Genomic DNA, 20,251 nt, shown 5'->3' with positions numbered 1-20,251 from the left:
GCTGCTGTAGTACTCCTCCTTCCTAAGAAGATAAGAACATTTCTCAAGATAACGAAGCTGAACATTTCTCCAGGCTGAGGGACTGACCACCTCAAAACTACTACTTCAAGGATGATGATGGACTGATAACTTTACCTCTCCACTACCTGTGTTGACTCCATATTAATCAGCTCTGTATTCGACCGAAGAAGCCTAATGTGTAGTTGAAACGTTTTAAAAATAAATATACCTAACTGCTATGCATATGACCCACGCTAGGCAGGTTTAACTCACACCCACATCCACTCGTGTACCCATCCAACCAAATATTAAAGTTACCCAAAGGTCTCAATACAAAGATAGTACTCAGCAGTTTGTTCCACTCATCCACAACCCACTGTACTACAACAACACTTCCATATATCTTTCTAAACCTCAATTTGTCCAACTTTAATTCGTTTGCTGAGAGCCCTGTCTAGCTGAGATATTTTCAATACGTTGTTTATATATCTTTTATTGATGCTTTCCTGTTGACACACCGTCCCTACCATACTACCATGGTCACCCTTATACACACCATCCCTACCATACTACCATGGTCACCCTTATACACACCATCCTTACCATACTACCATGGTCACCCTTATACATACCATCCTTACTACCATGGTCACCATACACACAGTCCCTACCATACTACCATGGTCACCCTTATACACACCATCCCTACCATACTACCATGGTCACCCTTATACACACCATCCCTACCATACTACCATGGTCACCCTTATACACACCATCCCTACCATACTACCATGGTCACCCTTATACACACCATCCTTACCATACTACCATGGTCACCCTTATGCACACCATCCTTACCATACTACCATGGTCACCCTTATACACACCATCCTTACCATACTACCATGGTCACCCTTATACATACCATCCTTACCATACTACCATGGTCACCCTTATACACACAGTCTCTACCATACTACCATGGTCACCCTTATGCACACCGTCCCTACCATACTACCATGGTCACCCTTATACACACCATCCTTACCATACTACCATGGTCACCCTTATGCACACCATCCTTACCATACTACCATGGTCACCCTTATACACACCATCCTTACCATACTACCATGGTCACCCTTATACACACCATCCTTACCATACTACCATGGTCACCCTTATACACACCATCCTTACCATACTACCATGGTCACCCTTATACACACCATCCTTACCATACTACCATGGCCACCCTTATACACACCATCCTTACGATACTACCATGGTCACCCTTATACATACCATCCTTACTATACTACCATGGTCACCCTTATACACACAGTCTCTACCATACTACCATGGTCACCCTTATGCACACCATACCTACCATACTACCATGGTCACCCTTATACACACCATCCCTACCATACTACCATGGTCACCCTTATGCACACCATACCTACCATCCTACCATGGTCACCCTTATACACACCATCCCTCTCATACTACCATGGTCACCCTTATGCACACCATACCTACCATCCTACCATGGTCACCCTTATACACACCATCCCTACCATGCTACCATGGTCAGTCACTCTTATGCCCACCATCCCTACCATAAGTCATAGACCCGGACTCCTTTGTCTTGATGCCAGTCTTGACTGGGCCCAGTATCTCACTCGCTATAGTAAACAGAACAAGGGTTGCCTAACGCGGGTCTCGCAAGAACCTGCTAGCTGGAGCTTCTGGTCATATGACTTGAGAACTTCTCCTGGCTTACCAGTCCACACCGCAAATAAACTAGAGTTCACAACACGCGACGTATGCTTTGCAGAGTTAAAATCTCTAATCTTCTGAACCTGACCGAGGCTGTCTCCCATACCTCCGTAGCTCGAGTGCCAGCTCACACACTGAGGTCTGTGGTTCGAGCCCCGGTATGGGTGGAAACATTAGGACGTGTTTCATTAAGACACCTGTTGTCCATGTTCACCTAGCAGTAAAACAGATACCTGGGTGTTAGGTGTCTGGTGTGGGTCGTATCCTGGAGACAAAAATTGACCTAATTTGCGGGAAATGCTCAGCATAACAAGCGACTTTCTATATAGTAATATGTCATTGATGTCAGCTAGGCTTGTATACCTTGTACATGTACTTGTAAAAATAAAGATTATGGTTTTGATAAAGTCAAAAGCCATAATGGGGAAACTTAATTGAAGGCAACGTTTCTCCTACGCTGTAGGCTTTTTGGGACCTTTTCAGGTCACCAGACTAGAAAAAGCCTATTGTGTAGGCTAAACGCCGTCCTCAAGCGCATGTAGCTTTATCTCACCACACTTGTCGGTGTCTTCACTTTTCTCTCACTCGCGGACCGAAACGCCGTCTATCACTCGCGGACCGAAACGTCGTCTATCACTAGCGGACCGAAACGTCGTCAATCACTCGCGGACCGAAACGTCGTCAATCTTTGGGCACCATTTCGCGAGTTAGTGAATATACTTATCTGAATCTACGAATGTATGATGGAAACAGTGAAACATTTTTTTTGCGCACATTTCGAGCACTAAGTAGAGCATATGTTATAGAATGTAAATTTGAGTCATGACTCAAGTGATAAAAATTTAGAACGCAACAAAACATTCCGAAATAAGACAAATTAATGGAAATTTTATTATATATACTAAATGAAACATTGTTGATTTTTCCATAATTTTTCGTTCACTATACATGAAGTAAATATTATATAGGGAACTATAACACTGGTTAACACATAACAGGGAACTATAACACTGGTTAACACATAACAGGGAACTATAACACTGGTTAACACATAACAGGGAACTATAACACTGGTTAACACATAACAGGGAACTATAACAGCGTCTAACACATTATAACAGGGAACTATAACAGCGTCTAACACATAACAGGGAACTATAACAGCGTCTAACACATTATAACAGGGAACTATAACAGCGTCTAACACATTATAACAGGGAACTATAACAGCGTCTAACACATTATAACAGGGAACTATAACAGCGTCTAACAGATTATAACAGGGAACTATAACAGCGTCTAACACATTATATCACACAAATACACATGTCTCAGTCTTCTTTCCTCTTGGTAGCAACATTTACCGTCCACCACAACACCTGTCAGTCATCTTTTACACCTGCACCCACGCGCGCACACGTCAGTTAGTTTGTATATCTGAGACTACACGCACACACACGTCAGTTAGTTTGTATATCTGAGACTACACGCACACACACGTCAGTTAGTTTGTATATCTGAGACTACACGCGCACACACGTCAGTTAGTTTGTATATCTGAGACTACACGCACACACACGTCAGTTAGTTTGTATATCTGAGACTACACGCGCACACACGTCAGTTAGTTTGTATATCTGAGACTACACGCACACACACGTCAGTTAGTTTGTATATCTGAGACTACACGCGCACACACGTCAGTTAGTTTGTATATCTGAGACTACACGCGCACACACGTCAGTTAGTTTGTATATCTGAGACTACACGCACACACACGTCAGTTAGTTTGTATATCTGAGACTACACGCACACATACGTCAGTTAGTTTGTATATCTGAGACTACACGCACACACACGTCAGTTAGTTTGTATATCTGAGACTACACGCACACACACGTCAGTTAGTTTGTATATCTGAGACTACACGCACACACACGTCAGTTAGTTTGTATATCTGAGACTACACGCGCACACACGTCAGTTAGTTTGTATATCTGAGACTACACGCGCACACACGTCAGTTAGTTTGTATATCTGAGACTACACGCACACACACGTCAGTTAGTTTGTATATCTGAGACTACACGCACACATACGTCAGTTAGTTTGTATATCTGAGACTACACGCACACACACGTCAGTTAGTTTGTATATCTGAGACTACACGCACACACACGTCAGTTAGTTTGTATATCTGAGACTACACGCACACACACGTCAGTTAGTTTGTATATCTGAGACTACACGCACACACGCGTCAGTTAGTTTGTATATCTGAGACTACACGCACACACACACGCACATACACACACCTGTTGCCGGTACACACACCTGACGATCGACGGAGACAGCTGCTACCCGCGTGGCGTCGAGCGCTCAGCTGGCGATCACAACAAACAGAGCAACTCACCCACCCTGCCAACCTGCTCGGTTGCCACTCAGGGAATTACCTCTCTTGCTAACATCACCTCTTATTCCTCTTGTTTATTGCAGAGTGGTAATGTTTACTGACACATAGGGGTGATGGTTGTCAGTACGACATTTCCCAGAACATTGTACAAGCTGCTCAATGCGCATATATTCCTAACATAGAAATGTCACTGACTTTTTTCGGGGTTATCCTTGGTAATTTACATTATGTATTGTTATGTGTACCTAAGCCTAAATGAACTTACTTAATTACATAAATGAATCTAAGTTGATGAATAATATACTTAAGCATTTCTTGGGTGAAAAGAAAGACATTTACAAGCAAATGAAGAGAGGAGAGCATCACCTCATGCCCTAATATATTCAGGTTAAGAGAGAGTGATAAAAAGGTAATGAAAAAGGCAGAGAAAGATTATGACCTTAAGGTTGCCGGGGAATTCAAGATCAACCCAAGATGGCTTCTTTCAGGTGTATAGGAGCAAGATTAGGGTAAAGATAGGCCTACTTAAATGTAGCTCAGGTCAGCTTACACTTAACACTTATTTGCCTTTCGTTTTTACACAAGGGAACATAAATAATATATTTGAAATAAAAAAAATATGTACAGGTCAGGAAAAAAATTAACGATGCAAGATCACAGTCGTTAGTGACATGGTCACTATCGACTGTGATTTCAAGAGTTACAAAGGAATGTAAGGAGGAACTTAGCAAACCATTAGTTAGACTCTCCGACAGTTCACTGCAAACGAGTATCGCACCAGATAAATTGAAAATAGCAGATGTGATACTTATTTACAAATCAGGAAATAGCCTCAAACCATAGACCAATCAGCCTAATTTCAGTAGAAAAATTGATGGGATAAATAAATGCGGACGAAATTCAAAGCCATCTTCAAAAATATAGTTTGATTGACTAATTTCAGGAGGGTTTTGCAAAGGGGGCGTCCCTGCCTTAAATATTTCCTAACGGTGTGCACTATGGTATTCGAGGAAGTAGATCAAGATAAAGAATACGATATTGTGCATATGGATTCCACACGGGAGACTGTTGAGGAAAGTACCAGCACACGGAATAGATGGAGAAATTATCTCCTGGATCGAGGCATGACTAATAGACAACAGAGTTTGCACAAATTGGAAGAAACCAGAATGGGGACCCGTTATCAGTGGTGTTTCACAGGGGTCAGTGTTGGGCCCTTTACTGTTCGCAGTATACATCAACGATATAGATGAGGGAATGTACACAAACATAAGCAAGCTTATCGATGACACCAAAATAGGCCGTCAAACATTTTGAGATGAGAACACTAGAGCGTTACAGGATGACCTGGATGGGTAGATGGGGAAGTCGGAGAAATAACAAATGCAGTTAAATGTGGACAAATATAAGAAGGTTCTGCTCCTTTGAAAAGAACATACCTATGGCAGCTGTTTGCTAACTAGTGCAGATTTCAATCAAATGTGAAAAATATTTAGGAGTTCTGGTGAACAGTAATTTAAATCCAGGATAATGCAGGATATATATATATATATATATATATATATATATATATATATATATATATATATATATATATATATATATATATATATATAATAAGGAAGTACGTATTTTAGATAAAAAAAATATTAATGACCTAATTACTATGAGATATGATCTGGAATGTGAGGTAAATATGTTAATTATAACCAGGAGGTGAGTAATTAATGTGAGCAGAGCGTAGAGAAGCACAGGGGAGTGAGTTGTGTGAAGCCAGCTCTCTCTCTCTCTCTCTCTCTCTCTCTCGTCACATCCAATTCAATTATAACTACTCCTCTGATCGGTCTTTGCAACAGCAACTATTTCTACAACAATTACTACTATTACTAACACTGCTGCTGCTATACTGCTCGTTGTACCAGTACATCAAACAGGGACTAGAATGAAATTAGTCTAGAGTCATCCACATTATCGTATGTCCTTGGGTAGCGAGTACAACATCCAGTTCCACTGGATGCGCTACTCTTAAGGATTGTATGGTCCAGTGGAGTAAGGCGTCATGAGTTTTCACCCACCATGAGGCAGGCCAAAGCAGCATGGGTTCGAGGCCTTGGCTAGTCGCAGTGTTGTTGATATATATATATATATATATATATATATATATATATATATATATATATATATATATATATATATATATATATATATATAAAATTCGAAGAACAAGAACTAAAGAAAAAATTAACCCACAAAGAATCATGACAGAAAAGCCAAGAATAAAAAAGAGAAGCTTAAGGTCAAAGAACACTGTCGTAAGGTCAAAGAACAGTGTCGTAAGGCCAAAGAACACTGCCGTAAGGTCAAAAACAGTGTCGTAAAACCAAAGCGGAAGTTTGCAAATTCGGAGGCGGTATGCAGGTGGCGGAGACGGCATGCAGGAGGCGGGGCAAGAAAACTGACGAACAATTCTTAATCAGTGATATAACTGGGTCACCTGGCGGAGATAAAGACGGGCGGGGCCTCCTCTGAGTCCAAGTGTGACAAGCTCTTCCTCGTAACATCGAAGTGTGATAAACTCTTCCTCAAAACATCGAAGTGTGACAAGCTCTTCCTCGACATCGAAGTGTGACAAGACCTTCTTCAAAACATCGAAATAAGCTTTTCCTCGACATCGAAATGTGACAGGCTCTTCCTCGACATCGAAGTGTGACAGGCTCTTCCTCGACATCGAAGTGTGACAGGCTCTTCCTCGACATCGAAGTGTGACAGGCTCTTCCTCGACATCGAAGTGTGACAGGCTCTTCCTCGACATCGAAGTGTGACAGGCTCTTCCTCGACATCGAAGTGTGGTAGGCTCTTCCTCGACATCGAAGTATGACACGCTCTTCCTCGACATCGAGGTGTGACAGGCTCTTCCTCAAAATATCCAAGTGTGATAAGCTCTTCTGACAGCGAGAGTAGAAGATCGACACGAAATTAGACGAGTGATGATGATGGCGAAGATAATGATGATGATAATGAGAGTGAAGGTGATGCAGCTGTAGCATGGATCCAACATTTAAAGAAAAAAAAAAGACATGAACACAGAAATACTGAAAGACATGAAAGAGAGAGACTCCAGAAGGAAAAAAAATAATTTGATCTGTAAAGAAAAACTAAAAACATCGAACCTGAATGAAAGTGATTTAATAACCATTTATTATTACTGTTATTATTATTATTATTATTATTATTATTGGGAGTAGTAACAGGCGCTAAAACCGCAGGGATTATACAGCGCCAAGGGAATAATATACAATCAGGTGTAATCCGAGGAATGGGTAGGGTAGCTCCACATCCATGGATGAAGAGCCCTGACCCATCAAGACTCCCTAAATGTCAGGGAAATACCCAACTTCCAGTTCACGAGAAAGCAAGAAACTTAAAAATCTATCTTGCGTGTCCTTCAGTGAAGGCTCGAGCCTCCGTCTGCAGAGCGTGTCACTGAGAGTTTTTAAGACTATAAATATTTGTGTTTATAAGTGGTGATTTCAGTGTGTAGATTTGAACGAATAATATCAGTCCCTCCAGTATCTTCCATCCCTCCTGACCACCTTCACCTGCTACCCACCACCCCTCCTGACCACCTTCACCTGCTACCCACCACCCCTCCTGACCACCTTCACCTGCTACCCACCACCCCTCCTGACCACCTTCACCTGCTACCCACCACCCCTCCTGACCACCTTCACCTTCTACCCACCCCTCCTGACCACCTTCACCTGCTACCCACCACCCCTCCTGACCACCTTCACCTGCTACCCACCCCTCCTGACCACCTTCACCTGCTACCCACCACCCCTCCTGACCACCTTCACCTGCTACCCACCCCTCCTGACCACCTTCACCTGCTACCCACCACCCCTCCTGACCACCTTCACCTGCTACCCACCCCTCCTGACCACCTTCACCTGCTACCCACCCCTCCTGACAACCTTCACCTGCTACCCACCCCTCCTGACAACCTTCACCTGCTACCCACCACCCCTCCTGACCACCTTCACCTGCTACCCACCACCCCTCCTGACAACCTTCACCTGCTACCCACCACCCCTCCTGACCACCTTCACCTGCTACCCACCACCCCTCCTGACCACCTTCACCTGCTACCCACCACCCCTCCTGACCACCTTCACCTGCTACCAACCACCCCTCCTGACCACCTTCACCTGCTACCCACCACCCCTCCTGACCACCTTCACCTGCTACCCACCACCCCTCCTGACCACCTTCACCTGCTACCAACCACCCCTCCTGACAACCTTCACCTGCTACCCACCACCCCTCCTGACCACCTTCACCTGCTACCCACCACCCCTCCTGACCACCTTCACCTGCTACCCACCACCCCTCCTGACCACCTTCACCTGCTACCAACCACCCCTCCTGACAACCTTCACCTGCTACCCACCACCCCTCCTGACCACCTTCACCTGCTACCCACCACCCCTCCTGACCACCTTCACCTTCTACCCACCACCCCTCCTGACCACCTTCACCTGCTACCCACCCCTCATGACCACCTTCACCTGCTACCCACCACCCCTCCTGAACACCTTCACCTGCTACCAACCACCCCTCCTGACCACCTTCACCTGCTACTCACCACCCCTCCTGACCACCTTCACCTGCTACCCACCACCCCTCCTGACCACCTTCACTGGCTACCCACCACCCCTCCTGACCACCTTCACCGGCTACCCCTCCTGACCACCTTCACCTGCTACCCACCCCTCCAGACCACCTTCACCGGCTACCCACCACCCCTCCTGACCACCTTCACCGGCTACCCACCACCCCTCCTGACCACCTTCACCGGCTACCCCTCCTGACCACCTTCACCTGCTACCCACCCCTCCTGACCACCTTCACCGGCTACCCACAACCCCTCCTGACCACCTTCACCTGCTACCCACCCCTCCTGACCACCTTCACCTGCTACCCACCACCCCTCCTGACCACCTTCACCTGCTACCCACCACCCATCTTGACCACCTTCACCTGCTACCCCACCACCCCTCCTGACCACCTTCACCTGCTACCCCACCACCCCTCCTGACCACCTTCAACTGCTACCCACCACCCATCCTGACCACCTTCACCTGCTACCCACCACCCCTCATGACCACCTTCACATGCTACCCCACCACCCCTCCTGACCACCTTCACCTGCTACCCACCACCCCTCATGACCACCTTCACATGCTACCCTACCACCCCTCCTGACCACCTTCACCTGCTACCCACCACCCCTCATGACCACCTTCACCTGCTACCCACCACCCCTCATGACCACTTTCACATGCTACCCCACCACCCCTCCTGACCACCTTCACCTGCTACCCCACAACCCCTCCTGACCACCTTCACCTGCTACCTCACCACCTCTCGTGACCACCTTCACCTGCTAGTCCACCACCCCTCCTGACCACCTTCACCTGCTACCAACCACCCCTCGTGATCACCTTCACCTGCTACCCCCCTCATGACCACCTTCACCTGCTACCCACCACCCCTCCTGACCACCTTCACCTGCTACTCCACCCATCCTGACCACCTTCACCTGCTACCCACCACTCCTGACCACCTTCACCTGCTACCTCATCACCCCTCGTGATCACCTTCTCCTGCTACCCACCACCCCTCCTAACCACCTTCACCTGCTACCCCACCACCCCTCGTGATCACCTTCACCTGCTACCCCACAACCCCTCGTGACCACCTTCACCAGCTACCTCACCACCTCTCGTGACCACCTTCACCTGCTACCCCACCACCCCTCGTGATCACCTTCACCTGCTACCCACCACCTCTCCTGACCACCTGCACCTGCTACCCCCTCATGACCACCTTCACCTGCTACCCACCACCCCTCCTGACCACCTTCACCTGCTACTCCACCCCTCCTGACCACCTTCACCTGCTACCCACCACTCCTGACCACCTTCACCTGCTACCTCATCACCCCTCGTGATCACCTTCACCTGCTACCCACCACCCCTCCTAACCACTTTCACCTGCTACCCCACCACCCCTCGTGATCACCTTCACCTGCTACCCCACAACCCCTCGTGACCACCTTCACCAGCTACCTCACCACCTCTCGTGACCACCTTCACCTGCTACCCCACCACCCCTCGTGATCACCTTCACCTGCTACCCACCACCTCTCCTGACCAGCTGCACCTGCTACCCCCTCATGACCACCTTCACCTGCTACCCACCACCCCTCCTGACCACCTTCACCTGCTACTCCACCCCTCCTGACCACCTTCACCTGCTACCCACCACTCCTGACCACCTTCACCTGCTACCTCATCACCCCTCGTGATCACCTTCACCTGCTACCCACCACCCCTCCTAACCACCTTCACCTGCTACCCACCACCCCTCCTAACCACCTTCACCTGCTACCCCACCACCCCTCGTGATCACCTTCACCTGCTACCCCACAACCCCTCCTGACCACCTTCACCAACTACCTCACCACCTCTCGTGACCACCTTCACCTGCTACCCCACCACCCCTCGTGATCACCTTCACCTGCTACCCACCACCTCTCCTGACCACCTGCACCTGCTACCAAACCACCTCTCGTGATCACCTTCACCTGCTACCCACCACCCCTCATGACCACTTTCACCTGCTACCCCACCACCCCTCCTGACCACCTTCACCTGCTACCCCACCACCCCTCCTGACCACCTTCACCTGCTACCTCACCACCCCTCCTGACCACCTTCACCTGCTACCCCACCACCCCTCCTGACCACCTTCACCTGCTACCCCACCACCCCTCCTGACCACCTTCACCTGCTACCTCACCACCCCTCCTGACCACCTTCACCTGCTACCTCACCACCCCTCGTGACCACCTACACCTGCTATACCACCACCCCTCGTGACCACCTACACCTGCTACCCCACCACCCCTCGTGACCACCTACACCTGCTACCCCACCACCCCTCGTGACCACCTTCACCTGCTACCCCACCACCCCTCGTGATCACCTTCACCTGCTACCCCACCACCCCTCGTGACCACCTACACCTGCTACCCCACCACCCCTCGTGACCACCTACACCTGCTACCCCACCACCCCTCGTGACCACCTACACCTGCTACCCCACCACCCCTCGTGACCACCTTCACCTGCTACCCCACCACCCCTCGTGACCACCTACACCTGCTACCCCACCACCCCTCGTGATCACCTACACCTGCTACCCCACCACCACTCCTGACCAACTCCACCCCTCCTGGCCGTGGGAACAACAACATTCTGGAGAGTGAGTCATGAATCAGGAGGACGCTGGTGCTTGTGGACGCCACCACCAGGTGTCCTCAGCGTCCACCACCACCACTAACAATAATGTACAACTATGAACATCACAACATGACAGAAATGGTCCCAACCCAACGCCACCCACTGACTGCAACCCACAACCACACCCACTGACTGCCACCCACAACCACACCCACTGACTGCAGCCCACAACCACACCCACTGACTACCACCCAAAACCGCACCCACTGACTGCAACCCACAACCACACCCACTGACTGCCACCCACAACCGCACCCACTGACTGCCACCCACAACCACACCCACTGACTGCAACCCACAATCACACCCACTGACTGCCACCCACAACCACACCCACTGACTGCAACCCACAATCACACCCACTGACTGCAACCCACAACCACACCCACTGACTACCACTCACAACCACACCCACTGACTGCAACCCACAACCACACCCACTGACTACCACTCACAACCACACCCACTGACTGCAACCCACAACCACACCCACTGACTGCCACTCACAACCACACCCACTGACTGCCACTCACAACCACACCCACTGACTGCCACCCACACCCGCACCCACTGACTGCCACCCACAACCACACCCACTGACTGCAACCCACAATCACACCCACTGACTGCCACTCACAACCACACCCACTGACTGCAACCCACAGCCACACCCACTGACTGCAACCCACAACCACACCCACTGACTGCCACTCACAACCACACCCACTGACTGCCACCCACAACCACACCCACTGACTGCAGCCCACAACCACACCCACTGACTACCACCCAAAACCGCACCCACTGACTGCAACCCACAACCACACCCACTGACTGCCACCCACAACCGCACCCACTGACTGCCACCCACAACCACACCCACTGACTGCAACCCACAATCACACCCACTGACTGCCACCCACAACCACACCCACTGACTGCAACCCACAATCACACCCACTGACTGCAACCCACAACCACACCCACTGACTGCCACCCACAACCACACCCACTGACTGCAACCCACAATCACACCCACTGACTGCAACCCACAACCACACCCACTGACTGCCACTCACAACCACACCCACTGACTGCCAACCACAACCACACCCACTGACTGCCACTCACAACCACACCCACTGACTGCAACCCACAACCACACCCACTGACTGCCACTCACAACCACACCCACTGACTGCCACTCACAACCACACCCACTGACTGCCACCCACACCCGCACCCACTGACTGCCACCCACAACCACACCCACTGACTGCAACCCACAACCACACCCACTGACTGCCACTCACAACCACACCCACTGACTGCAACCCACAGCCACACCCACTGACTGCAACCCACAACCACACCCACTGACTGCCACTCACAACCACACCCACTGACTGCCACTCACAACCACACCCACTGACTGTCACCCACAACCACATCTTCCCACATTCTCCACACTTAGTACAGATTCAAAGTTCTCAGCCAGTTTTAGCAGGAAAGATTTTTTGATACGGTACTAATAATGTAACTCTGTGAATATCCACTAGAGCATCTATGTCCACTCTGTAATAAGGTGAGCAGAACCGTAACAATGACCAGCCAGTGAAGTGTTGAGGACATACGAATATAAGGACGCAGAAATTACTGGCAGAAGTTGCAAGATGTCCCAATGAGAGAGAGAGTTCAGTAAGTGTAAGGGGGCCACGATTCTTCAACAACTTCCCTTCATGCATAAGGGGAAATCATCAACAAATCCCTGGTTGTCTTCAAGAGAAAACTGAGTAAGTTCCTCCAGTCAGTTCCTGGTCAGCTTGGCTGTGGTGCATACATTGGACTACGGGCGGCGGACAATAACAGCCTGATCCATCAGATCAGCAACCAGGAGGCCTGATAGGGGATCGGACCCCTGGGACGGTGACCCCCCCGTAAGCGCATACAGGAAATCATTGAACTGAAGCTGCCACGTTTCGAACCTCATTAATCTATCAATCCATCTAAAGTTCCACTCTTTCCTCCGAATGCATATCATTATACTTTTGTTCGTCGCTAGAGAACTTTCTGGTCTAGATTTTTTATGTAGACTGTGAACAAGAGAGAGCCCAGCACTGACCCCTGTGGAACGCCATGTGTAACGGGTCCTTACTCTAATTTCTCCCCATTTATGGTATTTCCAATCGGCCAGTCATGCCTCCATCCAGGGCTCTAGCACCTGAGCCCTGCTGCGTGATGGCAGCATCAATGATAAGACCATCAGTCCTGTGGTTTGTGACCGGGTCACGGGAATGATGGTCCCAGAAGTCATCATGGTTACCGTGTGCCGGAAAATAAAAAGTTTGAAGAGCTGAATGATCAAACAGTTCCAGTGCTTTGTAAACAAAACAAACACTTCCCCACTGCTCGTTATCCTCCTCGTTATTTTAGTATCAATCGCAGACAGTGATATAGGATTTGTAGAGTTTAATTTCCTGTAAATTCCCACAAGCATCTACGTAGATTTCTCACGGACGGTTTGCAGTCACTTTCTAGGTTAGGTTAGGTTACGTTACGCTAGGTTAAGTTAGGTTAGGACTGGATAGGCTAGTTAGGTTGGGTTAGGTTACGTTACATTAAGATTGGCTAGGCTAGTTACGTTAGGTTAGGATGGGCTAGGCTAGTTAGGTTAAGTTAGGATTGGCTAGTCTAGTTAGGTTAGGCTAGCTTAGGTTAGGCTTGCTTAGGTTAGGCGTGCTTAGGTTAGGCTAGCTTAGGTTAGGCTAGCTTAAGCTACATTAAGCTAGATTAGGTTCGGTTAAATTAGGCTAAAAAGTTCAGCAGCACAGAACTCTGGCGAGTCACTAAGAGCGGTACACACAGAACTGTCAGATTTTCACTGTCCATCTGTCTTGACAACAGTGAAATGTGTGTGTGTGTGTGTGTGTGTACTCACCTAATTGTACTCACCTAATTGTGGTTGCAGGGGTCGAGACTCAGCTCCTGGCCCCGCCTCTTCACTGATCGCTACTGGGTCCTCTCTCTCTCTTCTTCCTGAGCTTTGTCATACCTCTTCTTAAAACTATGTATGGTTCCTGCCTCCACTACTTCACTTGCTAGGCTATTCCACTTGCTGACAACTCTATGACTGAAGAAATACTTCCTAACGTCCCTGTGACTCGTCTGAGTCTTCAGCTTCCAGTTGTGACCCCTTGTCCCTGTGTCCCCTCTCTGGAACATCCTATCTCTGTCCACCTTGTCTATTCCCCGCAGTATCTTGTATGTCGTTATCATGTCTCCCCTGACCCTTCTGTCCTCCAGTGTCGTCAGTCCGATTTCCCTTAACCTTTCCTCGTACGACATTCCCCTGAGCTCTGGGACTAGCCTTGTTGCAAACCTTTGTACTTTCTCTAACTTCTTGACGTGCTTGACCAGGTGTGGGTTCCAGACTGGTGCTGCATACTCCAGTATGGGCCTAACATACACAGTGTACAGTGTCTTGAACGATTCCTTATTACGGTATCGGAACGCTATTCTCAGGTTTGCCAGGCGCCCGTATGCTGCAGCAGTTATTGGGTTGATGTGTGTCTCCGGTGATGTGCTCGGTGTTATGGTCACCCCAAGGTCTTTCTCCCTGAGTGAGGTCTGTAGTCTTTGTCCACCTAGCCTATACTCTGTCTGCGGTCTTCTTTGCCCCTCCCCAATCTTCATGACTTTGCATTTGGCTGGATTGAATTCGAGAAGCCAGTTACTGGACCACATGTCCAGCCTGTCCAGGTCTCTTTGCAGTCCTGCCTCATCCTCGTCCGATTTAATTCTTCTCATCAACTTCACGTCATCTGCGAACAGGGACACTTCAGAGTCTATTCCTTCCATCATGTCGTTCACATATATCAAAAATAGCACTGGTCCTAGAACTGACCCCTGTGGGACCCCGCTCGTAACGGGCGCCCACTGTGATACCTCTTCACGTACCATGACTCGTTGCTGCCTCCCTGTCAGGTATTCCCTTATCCATTACAGTGCCCTCCCTTTTACATGCGCCTGATCCTCCAGCTTCTGCACTAATCTCTTGTGGGGAACTGTGTCAAAGGCCTTCCTGCAGTCTAGGAAAACGCAATCTACCAACTCCTCTCTCTCGTGTCTTACTTCTGTTACCTTGTCATAAAACTCCAGGAGGTTTGTGATACAGGATTTGCCTTCCATGAACCCATGCTGGTTTCCATTTATAATCTTGTTCCTTTCCAGGTGTTCGACCACTCTCCTCCTGATAATCTTCTCCATGACTTTGTGTGTGTGTGTGTGTGTGTGTGTGTGTGTGTGTGTGTGTGTGTGTGTGTGTGTAAATGAGTCTTGCTTTATTTAAAAATGCTAATATTACGTATTTATGCTAATGGTTGACTGAAGCAGCAACAGTTGTTAAGAGCTGAGTGGTCGGCCAGACATCGTGATATACACACACTGAGTGACTACATCCGTCTTCAACTCTGTTGTACCTGGGCTGTGTAATGTGTTGTGATTGGCCAGTCAGCTTCGGCTGTGTAATGTGTTCTGATTGGCCAGTCATCCTCGAGCGCTGATTGGTGGGGGAATGTTTATATGCGCCCGGATTGGGCGAGAGAGTGAGTGAAGGTGAGGGAGAGATCAACACTGCTGGAGTAGTTATCCATCCAGTGATGTAACGCGCGCGCGCACACACACACACACACACACACACACACACACACACACACACACACACACACACACACACACACACACACACACACACACACACACACATGAGAGAGTTCGGCAAACAACTGAAGGATCCTGGGTTTGGTCCCCAAGCGAAGAAAAACATACAGGCTGTAAATGTTCTTTTGGGTCTTAGCCAAGGATCATACAGCGTTGTGTATATTATTATAATCATGTGGGAGCGCTAAACCCTTAGGATTATACAACGCATGTGGGGGGGAGGGATGGAAGGTATTCAGGCTCAATTCAGGGAACTGGAGCACAGATACAATTCCCTAGATCAAGAGCCCCTCACCAGCGTCAAGGAACCTCCCTTGAGGGGAGCGTTGTGTATAAAATCAAGCTTTAGTATAACCTAGAGTGCTCTCTCTCTCTCTCTGCCACACTTAAATATAAGCGTCGGTCAGTCGAACACACATGTTAGTCTGTGTAAGACGGCCCGCTGAAGAGTTCTGAGTGGCTCGACTCAACGACTCAAACTTGACTGACTGAGCACGAATCGAAGCATGTGACGATGTCTCCATATACGTGGTGATGCCTCCATACACATGGCGAGGTCTCCATATACGTGGCGAGGTCTCCATAGTACCTGGCAAGGTCTCCATATACATGGCGAGGTGGAGACAAATGACAAAGTGAACAAGTGATGAAGAAAACACTTTAGTGAGTCTAAGAAGTCTCTCCATAGGCGAAACGTCTCATTAAAGTGTCTCTCTGTAAATCGTCTTTTTCACTACGCAACAAGGTGTCCACAGAATGCGGTGAAATCTCCGTAAGTACGCTGCGAATTTTCCGTACTACACGGAGAGGTCTTTGAAGTATGTATGCAAGGGCTATGACCCTAGATCGCCTGAAGACTGCTAAGGATGCTCTGGCATTCTGACCTGACCAGGAAACAGATATCAGACGCGATTACCCAGTCTTCGGTAATCCTCTCAGCTATCCTGACTCTCATTTGACCCACGAGCTGGCTCACATCACTGCCCTTAGTTGTATGTTATTCTGCCATGAATTATGTTAAACGCACGTAAATATTAGCATGGGGGGGGAGCGCTATAACCCACAGGGAGGTTATGGATGTCATCCAGGCTCAATTCAGGTAACTGGAGCACAGGAACCTCCCATGACGAGTGTGCATTTGTAAAGGGTGTATATAAGCCATTTGGTGAAGGGTGGGATGTACATCACACAAGTTATTGCTGTGTTTGATTTCCTTTCAGTGATTCTTGGGACATCGCTACTCACTGTTGCTTATAACTCATTCTAGCACTGCAGCCCTGCAACACAGAAGTTGCACAGCTGCAATGCCATGATAACGGGCAAGGTTTCCAAAGCATGTGAGTGAAGTCCCCAAGGCACACGGGTGATTTCTGAAGTACACAGGCGAGGTCTCTGAAGTACACAGTGCATGTTCTCCGCAGTACGTGGCACGATTTTCGATGTACATAAGAGGGGTCTCCGAAGTATACAACTGGATCTCCTAAGCAGGTCGAGGTGTCCGAAATAAGCGGAGGACGGATCTCCGTCCCGTTACCCATCAAGGTCAACATGACAACACACGCTAATGGAGAAAGCGGTCGTCTTTTATTTTTTTTCCTTCAGCAAAATCTAAAACGAATTTAGCGCTTCACCGGATCGAAAAAAAGGCTGACACAATGAGTGAGGCAGTCAGCGGTGCATCACAATAATTATTACTGCCCCTGCTACCATCTTTCCTCTTATACAAGTAGACGGCCACGTCTTCTCCCTTCATTAATAAAAAAAATAGTAATTATGGGGAAGCCTTCAAAACCATCTGGGTCATACAGCAGCTTGGGCAATGGAGGGCAATCAGGTTTTATCCAAGGAAGAGAAGTGTGGCTCCAGTTCCTGGGACCAAGAGCTCTTCACCAGCATCACGGGCGTAAGTCCGGTCAAACTCTGTTGGAAGAATTACCCATAAAATTTTTCAAACTGGTGTTGTCCTAAGTTTATTTTTCATGGGAAAAGGACCATGATAAAGGTCTTTGTCATAACATGAGCCGCTGAGTAGTGCCGGGACAGGAAGCCACGGGAAGGTGTGCCTTAGGTCACACGAAGGTTGTAGCAGCGACCTCTGGCTTACCTATATATAAAGTTATAATGGCCCGTGTTCTGTTATCACGCGTCCTTGTAAGAACTGAGATTGTAATAAAGTTGGTAGAATTACCGACAATATGTAAAGTAAAAGGACACAAGTGCAACTAATGTGACATTTCATTGTGGCAACGTTTCGCTCTCCAGGAGCTTTATCAAGCCGTTACGTAACGGCTTGATAAAGCTCCTGGAGAGCGAAACGTTGCCACAATAAAATGTCACATTAATTGCACTTGTGTCCTTTTACTCAACATACAAGAACTGAGATGTTCCACTGTTACCTGAGATTTGTAAGTGACCAACTGGAACCATCGGAGTTCATTAAACGCTCTGTTTATTTTCTCAATTTTTATTTTGCATTTTGAGAGTCAGTCTGGTTATAATTTTACAGACAACACGCTGCAATTATGCCCAACGACTTTACACCGATTGCAGACTCCTGGAACTTTTGTCTTCAATAAACCGTACTGTCACGGCTCTGAACGTCCGAAAACAACATCAGTGACATCCTCAAAGCTAAGCGTCCCGAAACAGTTACGTCTTACAAAGTTGACAGGAAAGCAGTCGAAAAAATCTATGAAACCCGAAAATACTAATATTGCACATGATAAAATGTGTAAATGTTGCAACATAAGCAGGAAAAATTGTGAAATCATAACCTCTGCATCATCCAGAGAACTGCAACTGCTGGATCACTGTGACGATGACTGGAAGGTGATACAGAGAACTGCAACTGCTGGATCACTGTGACGATGACTGGAAGGTGATCCAGAGAACTGTAACTGCTGGATCACTGTGACGATGACTGGAAGGTGATCCAGAGAACTGTAACTGCTGGATCACTGTGACGATGACTGGAAGGTGATCCAGAGAACTGTAACTGCTGGATCACTGTGACGATGACTGGAAGGTGATACAGAGAACTGTAACTGCTGGATCACTGTGACGATGACTGGAAGGTGATCCAGAGAACTGTAACTGCTGGATCACTGTGACGATGACTGGAAAGTGATACAGAGAACTGTAACTGCTGGATCACTGTGACGATGACTGGAAGGTGATACAGAGAACTGTAACTGCTGGATCACTGTGACGATGACTGGAAGGTGATACAGAGAACTGTAACTGCTGGATCACTGTGACGATGACTGGAAGGTGATCCAGAGAACTGTAACTGCTGAATCACTGTGACGATGACTGGAAGGTGATACAGAGAACTGTAACTGCTGGATCACTGTGACGATGACTGGAAGGTGATACAGAGAACTGTAACTGCTGGATCACTGTGACGATGACTGGAAGGTGATCCAGAGAACTGTAACTGCTGGATCACTGTGACGATGACTGGAAGGTGATCCAGAGAACTGTAACTGCTGGATCACTGTGACGATGACTGGAAGGTGATCCAGAGAACTGTAACTGCTGGATCACTGTGACGATGACTGGAAGGTGATACAGAGAACTGTAACTGCTGGATCACTGTGACGACGACTGGAAGGTGATCCAGAGAACTGTAACTGCTGGATCACTGTGACGATGACTGGAAGGTGATCCAGAGAACTGTAACTGCTGGATCACTGTGACGATGACTGGAAGGTGATCCAGAGAACTGTAACTGCTGGATCACTGTGACGATGACTGGAAGGTGATCCAGAGAACTGTAACTGCTGGATCACTGTGACGATGACTGGAAGGTGATCCAGAGAACTGTAACTGCTGGATCACTGTGACGATGACTGGAAGGTGATCCAGAGAACTGTAACTGCTGGATCACTGTGACGATGACTGGAAGGTGATACAGAGAACTGTAACTGCTGGATCACTGTGACGATGACTGGAAGGTGATCCAGAG

The 20,251-nt window shown here is 48.1% G+C and overlaps 1 protein-coding gene across 9 annotated transcripts in view; it reads right to left on the bottom strand.

Moving 5' to 3' along the window:
- Positions 1–20,251, bottom strand: part of LOC128692341 (actin-binding LIM protein 2) — a 510,921-nt gene that overhangs the window by 410,072 nt on the left and 80,598 nt on the right. For 2 of the 9 annotated variants that reach the window (XM_070096392.1, XM_070096396.1), the window contains exon 1: positions 4,120–4,235. The exons of 4 other annotated variants lie outside the window; for them this stretch is intronic. The gene's annotated coding sequence lies outside the window, so the exon portion shown is untranslated. Of the gene's footprint in view, positions 1–4,100; positions 4,237–20,251 lie in introns of those variants that run through there. 3 more of the 9 variants (XM_070096395.1, XM_070096397.1, XM_070096393.1) reach the window with 3 other exon arrangements.

Source organism: Cherax quadricarinatus, chromosome 53 (genome assembly GCF_038502225.1).
Source record: "Cherax quadricarinatus isolate ZL_2023a chromosome 53, ASM3850222v1, whole genome shotgun sequence".
In the NCBI taxonomy this organism is placed as follows: domain Eukaryota; kingdom Metazoa; phylum Arthropoda; class Malacostraca; order Decapoda; family Parastacidae; genus Cherax; species Cherax quadricarinatus.
The sequence above is the reverse complement of the archived record's forward strand: the minus strand, read 5'-3'. Positions and strand labels throughout refer to the sequence as shown.